Source organism: Marmota marmota, unplaced genomic scaffold (assembly GCF_001458135.2).
Source record: "Marmota marmota marmota unplaced genomic scaffold, marMar, whole genome shotgun sequence".
NCBI classification, from domain to species: domain Eukaryota; kingdom Metazoa; phylum Chordata; class Mammalia; order Rodentia; family Sciuridae; genus Marmota; species Marmota marmota.
The window spans coordinates 30,970,240-30,985,581 of NW_025999982.1; the positions used below are offsets into that span (position 1 = coordinate 30,970,240).

General features: G+C 36.4%; 1 protein-coding gene across 3 annotated transcripts in view; it reads left to right on the forward strand.

Moving 5' to 3' along the window:
- Positions 1-15,342, forward strand: part of Adgrb3 (adhesion G protein-coupled receptor B3) — a 673,514-nt gene that overhangs the window by 325,942 nt on the left and 332,230 nt on the right. The window lies entirely within an intron of this gene.

Below are 15,342 nucleotides of genomic sequence, written 5' to 3' on the forward strand. Positions count from 1 at the left end.
AATTCCTTTCCTCATTCTGCACCTCAGAGTCCTCAACCATAAAGTGCACATATTACACCTCAAGGAGATACTGAATGAAAATGTGTGTGGAGTGCTTTGAGCCCTCAGATAAAAGGCATTACAGCAAATTCAAGGTAGTATCACAGATATTTTATTCCCACATTTAATATCAACATCTTGCCATAGGAGACTATTAAAAGTACATTAAGTATAATGAAAGCACATTAACTGTAACATGCAAAGAAGACATAGTTTAAGGTTTGTTTGGGAGTTTGCTATTAGAAGAGGGAGAACCGTATTTAATTTTGTGGAATCATTGCCAGAAAATATAAGGCAGATAGAAATTGATCTGAATAGGAAAATAAGAAATTTACAGCATTTTTTTTCTTACCATGGAAGACTTTTAGAGCAACATCATTTATTTCCATAATAGTGTTTAAGTATTCAACCAGTTTTAGTGTTGCCTTTGCCAATGAAACAAAGCTTGTTGAATGGCAAAATAATAGCATATTTAATGCAACCTCAGTTGGCATTTCAGATTAACTCTTTTTGTGCTATAGTCTAAAATGTATTCATGCCAAGAGTGTTGAGTTGATTTCTGCATTTCCAGCTCAATATTCTTCCTATTATCTCTGTAAAAAGTTGATTAAAATAAAGGATTGACAAAACTCCCAGATCAGGTATTGTTTTCTTCATTTGGGAGTTTTGTTTGCATTTCACTTTTTAAATACATCTTTGGTTTTTGTTTGCTCTTTTTTTTTTTTTTTTTTGGATTTTTTGTTTGTTTTGTTGTTGTTGTTTGTTTGTTTTGTCTGCTTGTTTTGGTTTTGGATTTAATTAAATCTTGAGTGAAAGAGAAAAAGAAGGGTTTTTTGGAATCATGGAGTTATTTACAAATAATATTGCTGCCTTGATTTATGTACTAAAATTTGATGCACATGCAACTGAGAGTATCTCCTGTGAGAATTTTTGGTGCTGCATTCATAGATTATATCATCAGTGTTCACTTTTTAAATTATATTTATAAAATTCCATCAGGAAGGGTGGAATTGACTTGAATAGAAGGCTGACTTCCTTTAGTCATTTTAAAGATGATGTTTTATACAAAGAATGAAGTAATTTTTAATATTAACAAGTTAATAAAGTTATATACAGCTATTCCCTGCAGTTCTGAAATAATTATATTAGCATTGACATTAAAACCTAATATTTGAAGTCCTTGACACAAGATACAACTTTTAATTTAAAAAACAAAACAAAACAAAAATACACAGGCTCTGAGACACTATGTTCACAGTTGAAACATCCAACAGAATATTGTACTAAATAATCTCTAACTCTCAAAATAATTGAGTTCTAAGATTTTATGTAGTAAATTGAAGAAACTAAGGGTATCAGGTTATGTTCACAATGTATTTTGAGATACTCATTGGAATACATGAGTCAACGAGCAATTAGTTTAACTAATTGCTTAATCTTAAACACTAGCTGGTTTGACTTAAATGAAACAATTTGGCTGATTATTTTGTGGCCATTTTGTTCTAGTCAGAAATAGGTTCCTTCATTTCTACCCTATGCTCTCTTCAGTCCTCCACATATACACAACGTCCAGAACTCACTGGTATCTTCCTAATTCCCTTACAAGTGGAAATGTTATTTTTCTATTCTATTGATTTTGCTGGCATCTTTTCAGCCACATGGAATACTATCCTTTTGTGGTATTCTTTCTTCTCTCAGCTCAACTCTGTCACTTCTTTCCCATTGCCAGACCACCAAATCCCTAACTCTGTTTAAAAACGGTGTTTCCTTGTCTTCTTTGCTTTATTATAAACTTTGTGGCCATCTTCAACATTCCATGTACTTTACATAAACCTCAACTTGCCATTTGTGAAAGTTCTGGACATTTCCAATTGGCAAGCACCCCAGACTTCACGTGATATAAATTCATCTTGAACTCCAAATTTTCTTGCATTTCTTAGTTTACTTTGTGGAATTTGCAGTCCTAGCCTAGACTTGTAATGTCATCTTGATTTTTGCCTTGTCTTTCTTTCCTGTTGGGTCTACCAGCACAATGCTTCTTCCATCTATTCTTTCCTCAGTCTTCCCACTGCTGTTATCCTAACCAGCCTCTAATGAGCTCAGCCTCCATGATATCTGTGGCCTTTTTTCTTTGATCCTTTCACATATTTACCTCTATTCCTATCCATGTTACACACTATCTTCCTGTTAGTTGTCCTGGGACAACTAAGAAACATCTAAGAAATCTTTAGGGGATTCTCAAGGACCCCTCGATGACATCCCAAAATCTTAATATTGGCTTCTAGTACGCTGTGCAGTATGTAGATTATCTATGTCTCAAGCTTCTTGCCTAGATTGCTCTTCCTCTTTACAGTTAATTTGAGCCAAATTAACCCTTCCTCCTTCCTGAATGCATTGCACATTCTTGGCTCTGGGTCTTTGCTTCCTTTGTGCTTTCAGACTGGCTTAGTCTGTCTCAACCTTCCAAAGTCACCTCTTGGTACTCTGGGCCTCTGAAACTTTTTCTCCTGCACCTCATTATATCTTAAATTATTAGCACTTGCTACAAATTTTTTGAAAAAGAAGAAATTTTCCTGATCCACCTTTGAACCCTAGCCAAGCTCCAGTCTCCTACCCCAAATAAGATTTAGAATCAAATCTTGACTAGAGAAGGCATTAAAAAAAAAAAAATGAAGAAACAAAAAGTTGGTTAAATTAGTCAACAGTAAAACTAATAAGAACAAATAATCAAATAGTTATCATTGAGCAGTTTTCATATTTTGTCCCTCAGTAGCAAACAATGAGCAAGAATAACAAATAAATTAAGTAAAACTATGTAAAAAGAATACATTCTTTAAATGTGGTTATATACTGAGCATTTTATTTAAAATGGTTAATATGCTGGCTTCAAAAAATTGATTTAGTGTATTAATGAAAGAGAATCAAAATAGCTGCAGCCTGCATTATACACACATGCACACACATATCTATGTATATGAATATATTTTTATTAGAAATCAAATAAATTAAACTGTGAAGGCCTCTGACAAAATTAAAGGCTTTAGGGTGGCTATGATAATGTTATGACTTAAGAGGATGAGAACTGGCATGATTCCTCTCAACACATGAAGCTCTTCTCTTTGTTCAGATGACTTTTGTAATTACCAATATTATTTCCAAAAAGACAAGATTTGGGAGGGCTTTTGTTTTGTCCTGTTTTGGTTTGGTCTTTGAAGAAAATGTATCCATGGAAAATTTCATTCAGTAGAATTGCTAAAAATCACTAAGGCATTTGCATTTTTGTCATCTAGACTTGCTCAATATTCATAGTCCAGGACAGAAAAAAAATCATTTAAAAATATAGAACTATATGTTTACCCTTAAATTTTTAAAGTTTGTAAATGATTATTATATTTCCCCATGTGAACTCAGTGAATCTGTTTCTTTTATGTTAGTAAGATTTTCTTTTGTCTTTTCTTTTTAAAAATTTTACTTTATTAGTTGTGGCTTGACACTTCATAAACCAAAATATGTTTCAGCTTAAAGAATCCATAAAATTATGAAGTTAAATGTTCCCGATAATTCACAGTACTGAGAAACAGCATTATAATTACATGAGCCACTGAAACTTCAAGTTCTTAGAATAAGTGCCCTAAATTTTATTATTTATGAACAATAATTTGTTACCATTGACAACTAAAAAAAGGAGGAAGAAAAATATATAACTCATATAATTTTATACCAGAAAAGTATACAGCTTTGCCTTATCAAATGAAGATAATTAGGACTTAAAACCATTACAGTGTAAATTCTCAGAAGTTCAAAATATAATTGCCTATCATTTTATGGAGAAATGCAAGGCTGAATCCCTTTACACTTTGCTAAATCAACACCAAATTCTATTAAAATGTGCACAATTATTTCAATAAGCAACAGAGCCTAACTACAAAGCAGGGAAGTTTGCCTTTATTTGGTACTCTGTCTTCAGGTAACCATTTAGCTCTTTGGCAGCTATTACACATTAAGGTTATGTCCAGCATCAAACATATGCATGATACCTATTTTTTTTTAATGCCAGAAACCTGAATTAGAACAATAAAAAGAGAGAAGCAGCAAAGCAAAACAATAGAAATAATTTCTGACATTAACAATACCCTACACAGGCCACTCACCAGCTCTCCAAGAGAAGATTTTCATGGGTTACTTAGCATCTGCACCCTTCCTGGTCAGGCACTGGGTCATAAAATGAAGCTCCACATTAAGTCTTTTTTTCTTTTTACTGGTAGGTATCCATCTTTGGACATTACTGTGAAACTGTTTCATCCTGATCTGGACAATATCCTCTCTAATATACACCATCATTTCACATCTAAGACAGAAAAGGTGCTATATGTGATACACTACACTAAGCTGCCTTTCATTTTAAGTCCCATTCTAATTTATAAGATGTTGAAAAAAAGCTATGTATCTAAGAATGATAAACCATAATTATACAACTTGGTATCTGGTATACCATCTTGCAAAAATCTTTTCCCTTCAGGCATATTCTTTTCCTAACCCACACTTCATCACATCTCCCAGAACTCATATGAGTTCTCTAAGTGTCGTATCCTTCCCTTTTCCAATTTTAAGATTTGAATCAAATATATTTTTTTTTCGAAAGTCTTCTCCCCAAATTTAGGCAGAACTGGATTTTCCCTACTCCTCTGGCCTTTTGAAACCTTATATACATCCCTACTAGAGCACTCACATACAGCATTGTAATGACTATTTCCAAGTCTGCCCTCAGAAGTAAATTTTAAATTTGTTGAGAGATAATTACATCCCTAGGGCCTAGTCTGACACTTGAAGCAGAGCAGACCCTCAAATATTTGTTGAAATAATTATTAAATTAACAAAAGAAATATAATAATGTTTGGGAAAATCACATGCTTGCACCAAAAAAAAAAGAAAAAAGATGAAATTTTAAAAACTGCTCTAAATGTCTAATTCAGGGCTGGGGATGTGGCTCAAGTGGTAGCACGCTCATCTGTCATGCGTGCGGCCCGGGTTCAATCCTCAGCACCACATACCAACAAAGATGTTGTGTCTGCCAATAACTAAAAAAATAAATAAATAAATAAATATGTTTTAAAAATAAATAAATAAATATCTAATTCAAAGAGACAGGAGAGACTTGATTCTCCATAAACAAGGTTACCAAATATTACTGAATATACATGTTATTTTTTGAAAGATACTCTGCAGAGATTGGTAACGCAGATTAGCCTGGAAAGGAATAGCATGTAGGGAGGGGGAGTAAGCCTGTGGAGGATGCAATGAAGGTGGTTTAGAGGTGTGGGAAGGAAGCACATCTCAGGGTCACTGGGGCAGGGAAGACAGATCTCCTAATGGAATGAAAGGTAGGTCCTGAGACAGTTTGCACTTGGGAGATACAGAAAATTTGGAGAAGAACTTAAATATAGCAATATCCACAGAGACCCACAGCGTACTCATGTGAATGCAAAGGCCAGTCTCCACTTAGGCATTTTTCTGTTCTTCTAAAACACTTATGTTAGTCTCACTTAGTATTGTAAAATACTGTAAAGTTTTCTTTTATCTTTTTACTGTGGCCCACTTTAAAACACAAAGTTTACATCAATATATAATTGAAGAGAGTTTTACAAAAATAATATCTACCATTTTATGTGTAACACATTCTGGTACTTTCCATTCTTTTCTATTTGGTTAAGAAAAATTAATCATGACCTGTTAATGGTCAGTACTCAACATTGGAAGACCCTTGCTTATTTGACACATTTCCTAGGTTTGAGAATTTTTTTTTTACAGTGGTTGAAATTAAATAGGAAGCTCTAATCTCAGTTTTCCAATTTCTTTTTAAAGTGCCAATTGTATTACAAAGAAATATTTCAGTGTTGGGTGATCAAGGAAATCAATTAAAAGCAGAATAGTGATTTTAGTGAAGTCAAGCATCTTCTACCTTAAGACATTTCATGACATAGCACATATTGCTGTCACATGGATCACATGGATCATTCCTAAAATGACCATCCATAGCTTAGGTCACCTGGTTAGGACCATAGAGTAATATTTCTTCTGTGAGTTTAGTACCAAATGTTTTTACCTTTTGCATATGAAAGGGTGGATGGTATATGTGAAAGTAACTATTAATATGATAATATATGTTCCAGTCAGTGTTTTCACTACTGTGACTCAAATATGCAATTTTAGGAGAGGAGAAGTTTCTTTGAGGGCTCACAGTTTCAGAAGCCTTGGTCCATAGACAGCCGGCTCCATTCCTCGGGGCTTGAGGTGAGGAAGAACATCATGGTAGAAGAATGTGGCAGAGGAAATTGGCTCACATGATGATCAGGAAACAAAGACAAAATATATACCCCCAATACTCTCCAGATACAAATATACATTAAAGGTGTGCCCCCAGGGACCCATCTCCTCCAACCATACTATATCTGCCTTCAGTTACCACCCAGTTAATCCCATCAGATTAATTCACTGATTAGTTAAGATTATCATAACTCAATTATTTCCCCTCTAATCCTTCTTGCATTGTGGCACACATGAGCTTTTGGGGGACACCTCACATCAAACCATAACAATATAATACTGTAACACAATGATAAGTCTTAACTGTGGAGGTCTCCAATTTTCTTAACTAAATAAGATCTGTTAAGAGTTCTTCTGGTTTGTAATAATAATTCAACTGCAACATTCAAGATACAATGTGATGTCATGAGAGCCTGTGTTTAGAAAGCATTGTGCAAGCAGAAAGGTTTATTATTTTCTCAAACATGTGTCAGGTTGATAAGGAAGGTTGTAGGGTATGACAATTGCGTGCTTACTCTAAATACAGAATTTTGAACTTCAGGATGTGGCTTTGGAGTTTGTTAGCTCTGTGACCCTAGACAAGTTACTATGTACTTCAAATTTCTCTTCCATAATTTGGGATAATAGTACTTACCTTATAGGGTTGATATAAGCATTCAATTATCTATATGCAATACACAGTATCTGACACATAGTAGAGATCCAGAAATATTGCTACTGCTATCATCCAATAAGTTCAGACTGATGGAGTGAAAACTTAAAGTCTCTGGACCACAGGTAGCTACTGCCATTGCAGGTGTGTATTTGAAGCGTTCCTGGCAAGAAAGGAAGGTCCGATGTTTCTCATAGCACCAGCTAAGAAATTATAGGCATTGCTTATTCTTCACTTGTTAGGGAAAAGAGCAAGGAATATGTCAAGGGAAAATGGGAAGAGAGAAGAAGTATTTAGTCTTCAGGGATGATGCTGCAGGGCCATTTTAGAGTTGGAGGGCAAATTAATGAAGAGAGCGTGTAAATCAATCATTGGGTTCTTGGCTCAGTGAAAACTACGTTGAGTCCAGAACCACAGTTGACAAGCTCCCCACATTTTAAATGTCTGCTGTTTTCAATGATTAACAGAGGAGTCCGTATATTTCTCTGTGGTGGAGTCTTGTATAATTATCATCTCCTTCTAAGTAGTATTTAAACTTTAACCTTAATCTAAACATGAAAATAAGACACTCAACACTAAACACCTTCCTTAAATGGATGAAATATTAAGCAACAAGTTTTGCTCCACAAATCAACGTGATTGAGTCCTGCCATAAACAAAATTTAGAAGATGGCTGCTGGCTGACAGGAGCTAATGAGCTTCACAAGAAAGCACAAAATTGTGCACAGAGATCATGCAGGAAGAAGGAAGGAAAGGAATTTTTAAGAACATGTATTATGTAGACCCAGGCATGGTAGTGCACACGTATAATCCCAGTGACGAGTTTCAGCAACTTAATTTTTTAAGTTGTCTTAAATTTTTTTAAATGTAAAAAGGTAGTTCAGTGGTATAGCACATCTGAATTATTCAATTCACAAAAAATTATATATATATTATATATAAATATATATTATATATATATATAAATTACATATAATTATATATATAGTGCAATCAACTAGTATACGTTATTTTGACTGCACTCAAACAAAAAAACCCAAAATTTGTATTACGTATTTTTACACTTTTAGGATCTCCCATTGCCTTCAGAATCAAGCAAATATTGAGATTTACACAAGAAAAATACACAGATGGGTTGTCATTGTGATCTCCACTTGTTATCAAAGATTTTTCTTTTATAAATTATCATTGAAAATATATTAATTTGATAGGACTGCCATAATAAAGACTCAGCTAGGTGACTTAAATGAAAGAAATTTATCTTACCCTTTTGGAGGCTAGAAATCAAAGATCAGTAGTCAGCAGATTTGTTTTTTTTTTTTTTCTTTGCCTCATTGATGACAAGCTTGTCTTTGAGTTTTTACATGTGTCTTTCCCTGCTCTGTGCACATATATTCCTGGTGTCTCTGTGTGTTCTAATCTCCTCTTCTCCTGGACACCAGGCAGATTGAATTATATCCCTCCTTCATACCCTCTTTTTAATTTATTTTCCTCTTTAATGGCCCTAACTCCAAATAAAGTTAATCTGAGGTACTGCATGTTAGGACTTCAACATATAGTTATTTTGTATGGGAGTGAGGGTTGGAGGGGGGAATACAGTTCAGCCCATAACAAGGAATCTTGAGTAACTGAGAATTCCTTGTATTAAAGAGGTGTGTGCCTAGCATTTTCTCCCAGGACAGGCCTGCAATAGCTGCCTCCTTCAGTGTCTAAACCTGTGATGTGTGCTTGGTTCCTTCACATGGTGACCTCAGGTGTACCAGCCAGCCTTGCCCAAACTTGAGTCACTGGTCCTCATCTAATTCCTCTCTTAGGAAGCGTCCCTTAGGGGCAAGCTCAGTGGAATCTGCCTGGAATCCCAGCCACTGGGGAGACTGAGGCAGAAGGATTACAAATTCAAGGCCAGCCTGGGCAACTTAGCAAGACTCTGTCTCAAAATATAATTTTAAAAGAGCTAGATATGTAGCTCAGTGTTAGAGTGCTTGTTTAGTATGTGCAAGGCCCTGGGTTTGGTTCCTCGCAGGACAAAAAAAAAAAAAAAAAAAAAGCATCTTCTGTCTGGATTTGATAATTCTTTGCCACATTTAGTTGTGATGTTCTTATAACATTGGTTCCTCTGCCAGACTGCCTCTGGGGGAATAATCATACAGCATAATTAACCCTGTTAGTATCGCCTTTTACCCTTCTTTTTTGAATGAGTGCTGAACTCATTCACCAGAGGACTGAAGATTGAATGTTTTCTTCTTTCCCTTAACCTCATCCAGTCTCCCAGCTGACTCACTCTGCCACCTCTTTCTGGAGTTCTTCATCTGAAATTTAACATGGACTGGTATCATTTTATAAAACATTGCCCATCCAGCTATTCAGAAACTCTATGAGGCAAACTGTCTTACATCATGGAAGAGCAGGATTAGTTAAGAAATGCGTCCAGTAATTCCTGGAGCGGTATTCTTATGCAGTTTTCAAAACAAGTCGGGGCTTCTGCAAGATTGTGACTAAAAAAAGAAGAAAAGGAGGAAAAAACAAAAGGTATCATTAAAGGTTGTTTTTTTTCCCCCCTTAACTATTGCATCTTGGGAGATGTTTGTTTCAACAATCTGCTCTCACATTACTCTGGGTCTGGTGGATCACAGTCATCAAGCTAGGACAGTTCTGCCTTTCTCAGGATCCTTGGACAGTCCTGCCTCTCTCAGGATCCCTGTGACCACAGCTCTCAAGTCTGGTCATCCCATCTGCTGTGGATCCCACCACTGAGCTTAATAATCTAGTCCTTCCAAAGAGCCCTGCCTTTTTTCTGCTGATTTCCCAGTGGCTCAGTATCTTGTCTCTGAATCATATCCTCATTGGTCTTGGGCCCTGAAACCCACTAGGGAGGGCATCCTGAATGAAAATCTGCTGCCTTCCTGAATCCTTAATAGTTTCTAATTGCCAATGGCCAATGCGTGTGCAGCTTGGATAGATATTCTGGGTAAAAGTATCAATCCATAATATGTACAATCCTTTCTCCAGATCAACTGTAAGTTATTTTGCCTATTTCCTGTTACAAAGAAAATTAATTTTAAAAAACCAAACACATTGGACAAACTAAACATGATTTGTACAGTAATGTTGCTTGGACTCAATTTCATTTCTGTATACTTTCTTGAATAGGAGACTTAGAAGTAGAATCACAGTCTGATCACATGTAAGCTGCCATCCATACATTAGTCTGTAATGTGGATGTGCTTATGGTTTTATGTATTACACGGTCAATTGTTGTCTGCCACGTGCAAGACTAATAGGGAGACCTGTTGCACTATATCTTGAACTGTGCTTGGATTTGTACCTGTTGGTCTCTAAATTAACCTCACTCCTGGAGCCTCTTCTTTATTTTGTCACCTGTCACTCCTCCTCCTCTTTTTTCCTTATCTGTCTTGATTTTTACTCTTCCTATCCATTCAACTCTACTCACCCCATTCAACTCTGCTCCTGATCATCTCAGTTTTTTTATCCCCAAAGTCTCCAGTTTTCAACCAGGATTAATTATTCACAAATTTTTGTCTTTTGAAATGTAGATGATAGTTAAACCTGTCTGCTAGACCATCTTCTATTAGCTATATTGTAGAGTTCTCATACTCAAGTTGAACAAATCTAAGCTCGCTTTCTTTTTCCAGCACTGCCTTTTCATAGGTGGGATTCAGCATACTTAATTGCATCATCATCCTAAATGACATAATCTAGGGACCAGAGATTGACCTTGGAGTCTGTACTTTCCCACCTGTGCAGACGTCATTATATCATGCTGTTTCCCTAAGCCAAGCTACCATCATCTCTGGCCTCAGTAATTTAAGACTTCTCTCTAACCTCCATGTTTTCTCTTTTACTATCTTACACTTTAGTTTTTACCCTGAAGCCAAAATTCCGTTTTTAACTAAATTTGTCACATAACCAACTGTGGGATCAAGGCCTCACTTTATCTGGCTTCTATCTTTTTTTTTATCCTGTGTGAATATTCTTCTCCCTCTGTCCCAATTATCTTCCTTCCAAGACCACTCCACCTGTATTTTCTTTTTTCTTCTTCTCTTGTCTAGACTGTCCTTTATCCAGGGAATTTGTACTTCCTCTTCCCAGTATTTTCAGGAATTCTCTCCCTCAGGTTTTCCCATGTCTGTCTCCTTCTCATCATTCTGGTATCAGCTCAAGTGTCGCCTCAGAAAGGTCTTTCCTGATGATTATCCAAGCAAAAGTGGTTCTCTCTTCCTCCCCGCCCCCACAGCCTGCCCTGACCTAATCTCTCCATTCCTATAACCTATTATAGTTTTAAATCAGCCTATTAGTCCATTTCTAATATTATAACAAAATACCTGGTATTGGTACAGAAAACAGAACTGTGTTTTCCCACAGTTCTAGAGGCTAAGTCCAGGATTAAGGTACAACATCAGTCTGGTGAGGACTACTCTCTACCTCTGGGAAGACACCTTGTTATGGCATCTTCTGGAGGGAAGAATGTTGTGTCCTCCAATAAAAAGAGGCAGAAGGGCAAGCTAGCCAAATACTGCCAGAAACATCTTTATAAAAATGGGTCTTGATACCATTTACAAGGAAGAGAGGGCTTAATCGCCATCATATTGGCAGCATCTACATTTTGGAGCGGACATATTCAAAGCATTGCAATCACTATCTGAAATCATGGAAGTGGGCAGGGAGATACTGAGGGCTGAACCCAGGGTGTACATGCTAAGTGCTACCACTGAGTTATATCACCAGTCTTGATATCATCGTTTAAAATTTATTGACTTACTGCCTTTCTTCACCCACTAGAGTGTAAGTTCCATGAGACAGGAACCCTCACATATCTTGTTCACTCTTATCATTCCCAGCTCTCAGAGAAATACCCAAGATAGAGAAGTCATTTAAAAAGCATTCCTTGAATTGGTAAATGCACTTCTTCTTCTAGGTATTTTCCATGTCTTTCTTCACTCTTTCATTCCCACACTTACTTCTCTCCTTTAGGCCTTCATAATTACTACTGTGAGCTATTGAAAAGCATTATTTGTGATGTTTCTTTCTCCAAACTTTTTCTTTGCCAAAGACCCCTCCACTTTGCTACATGAATTATATTCTTATAACTTTCCTTATCCATTATTTTTCTGAACAAAGCAGCACTTATAGTATAGATGCATTCTGCAAGGGGTTGGGTAGGGACAGTAATGGTGGGGAAGGATTCCCTGTGTTTGGCAAAGAAGCCATGTTTATGAAAGAGGAGGACCTTCCTTGGGTTAAACACCCACAGCTAATGCTTTATTAATTAGGCCCTATGACTTCTCAAAAGTGTGTATCTGTGTTCAATAATGACATTGAACCTTCTTAATGCTATTTAAAACAGAGTGTTGTCCCATATTTACTCATGATAACCTGTTCTCTTATCTGTTAAAATAAGTCTCATATTTCATTTCCTGAATATATAGAGGACTCTGGTGGTACTGGAGGCATGGCTATCAGAAGAGGGTGTTGAAATGGAAAGAAGACTGCAAATTAGATGTAGGAAATTTTTTGTTCTTCTAAATTACCTCAATGCATATTTGATTGCCTTGTACACCATAGGTCTGCAGCCAGTTGATTTTAAATGTTTGAGTGCTCACACCTTGCCTTATGCTGTGCACTGGAGTCTCAAGAGTGAACAAAACAGAACTAATCCCAACTAGATGATAGGCTGGTAGAGAAAAAAATCCTTAAACCAAATCTTACAAATCATGATGACAAACTGTGATATACTTCAAAAAAAGGCTATGCAGTTTGAGGTAAGAAAGAGACCTCATATATGCAGACCTTATATACTTGGGGAGAGTAGTGATCTGATGAAGTCCTGTAGAGGAAATTCCATATAGATCTAGAATGAAAGATAAGAAAGGGTCATCCCAGTTAAGAACAAGAAGTAGAGCAGTCCAAGAAAGGGAACAGCATGTATCTTGGGCTGCAGGCAGAGATGAAAAGATAGGGGGGCAGAAAGACCTCTCAAGAGCCTGCTACATAGAGGGTGTGGAGCAGAATATCATGTGGTAAGGTTGGAGAGGTGAAGGAGCTGGACCAGGCAAGGCCTTCACCTCTTCTCTAGATGGATGCTCTGTTCTATGCTCTCCATCCTTAATCTAATAGCTTGTTGCTGATCCCTTGTTTAGCTATTAGGCCAATTGTAGGGTTACCCCTATATTTCTTATCAGGACCAAAACAGTTCTTTCAAACCCTCAGTTCTACATTATTTAATCTTGTCCTTTAGGGCTTATCTTTTATCTTGGCATCCAAACATTTTGGGTTGATGAAGAAAACAGTTCCTGTGGCTTAGATATCTCAAATTATAGCTTAATATGTAATTTTATTTCCATGAAGAATTCAGCAAAAGCTAAGTGTTAAGAGTGCTTTAGCATAGTTACAGAAAAATAATATATAATCCAAAAGATATCTGCCAAGTGGAAGCCAATCAGAAGTAAAGCAAAGAACGATTACTGCTTTCCATAAAACACATATTTTTTGTTTGTTTGTTTTTGTCTCTTATAGGCAAATCTAGGACCTGCACTTTGAAATTCACAGAAGCATCTGTCCTTCTCTTTATAGTATATATTTGCTTCACTGATTTTCACACTTCCTGCAGAGAAAAATACAAAAAGAGTCATGCCTCTTTGACCTTTGTGTCCCACAACCACTTGGCAGAGTGCTTTTTAGTAGGTGTCTAATAATCACTACAGTGAAAACCCCTTCTAGCACAATGCATTCTTAGGATGGAGAGATTTCTACTGAACAAATTACAGCCCCAGAAGTTAGTCATGAATCAGTTCTGTGCTCTGCATTTTGCCAAGAGAGGAAGATAGATTAAATGGGGATAGGAGAGACTGGCATTGGTTGTGAAAGACCACATTAACATTCTAAATGTATATTTGCCATAATGTGGCTATAAATACAAATTATGCAGTCAGTCATATAAAAAAAACAGAAAAAAAATAAAGGGAATACAATCATAAAGCCTCTGTACATCAAGGACTTACTAGATGTCAGGAAATGTGCTAAGAATTACCTCCACAGGCTAGGGATATAGCTCAGTTGGTAGAGTACTTACCTCACATGTACAAGCCCCTGGGTTGAATCCCCAGCACCACACACACACACACACACACACACACACACTACCTCCAAGTTTCACAATAGCTTTTCCAGGTAACTATTATTATTCCTCTCTTACAGATTAAAGGAATAAGGGTTAGCTGGACAACATTTGCCCAGGATCACACAATTAATAATCAATGAACAAAATTTTAATCCAAGTCTGCTTATTTCAATCTCCAAGCAACTGTGACTCTGCCAAATGCATTCAGTTTTTGAAATCAGCCTAAATCATAGGCATCAGGGATGATCAAAAAGAGAGAGAGAAATAATACACATCGGGTGCATTTCAGACTGAGATAAGCGACCTGATCCATAAATCATCAGCGTAACAGCACCATTAGCAGGGCTCTTCAGGAACAGCAGCAAGCAGTATATTTGCTGCCTTGGAATCAGCATTGTTCTTTGTTCAGAAATTTAATCAAGTGGCCTGAAATGTTACAAGTGTCCTTTCCAAAATACTGTCTGTCCTGTTTGTTCTGTCAGTTCTGTTCTCTTTTAATCTTTGACCAAAAGTCAAAGTGAATTAATATATAATAACTAATATTAATATACCTATTTTTCCGTGTTTGGAAGACAAATTAGAATGGAGACAGCTCAAAGGAATGGTGCCGAATCTTGTTAGAAAACCCAAAGCATACAGACTTTTCACCTTGTTTCCTTTAATTTAGAACTTTATTAAGTATCCATTATGGGCAAGGCATTATATATATTGAAAATATATTGATGAACCAGAAGACTTGGTTTTCCCATAAATGCTCCTACTCCAACCCAGACATCAAGGCTTAGCTCACTATGCTCCTATCTGGTCTGCACTAAGGGAACTACTACAGATTATTCTGAACCAATCAGCAGTGAGACCACCGAAGAACTGTCATCTGTATTGCTCGCCCACCGTGACTTAGTTAAGTCCCATTTGTTGGCCTTGGAAAATGATAAAACATTCTGGTACTCTATGTTTGGCTAATGTTTATTTTAGCAATTTGCATTTTTTTATGTTTGCCCTTTGGTGATTAAAAAAATCCGAACTCTGAATTTATTATTTTCATCAAGGAATTGGATGTGAGCAGTGGCCTTCATGTACAGCAAGAAGTCACTGACCCACTGTCAGTAAACCATGCTTTGTGAACTGTTTTTTTTTTTTTTCCAGAAATGGAAATGCATTTGCACAAATTGCTTCCCATTCTTTTAGA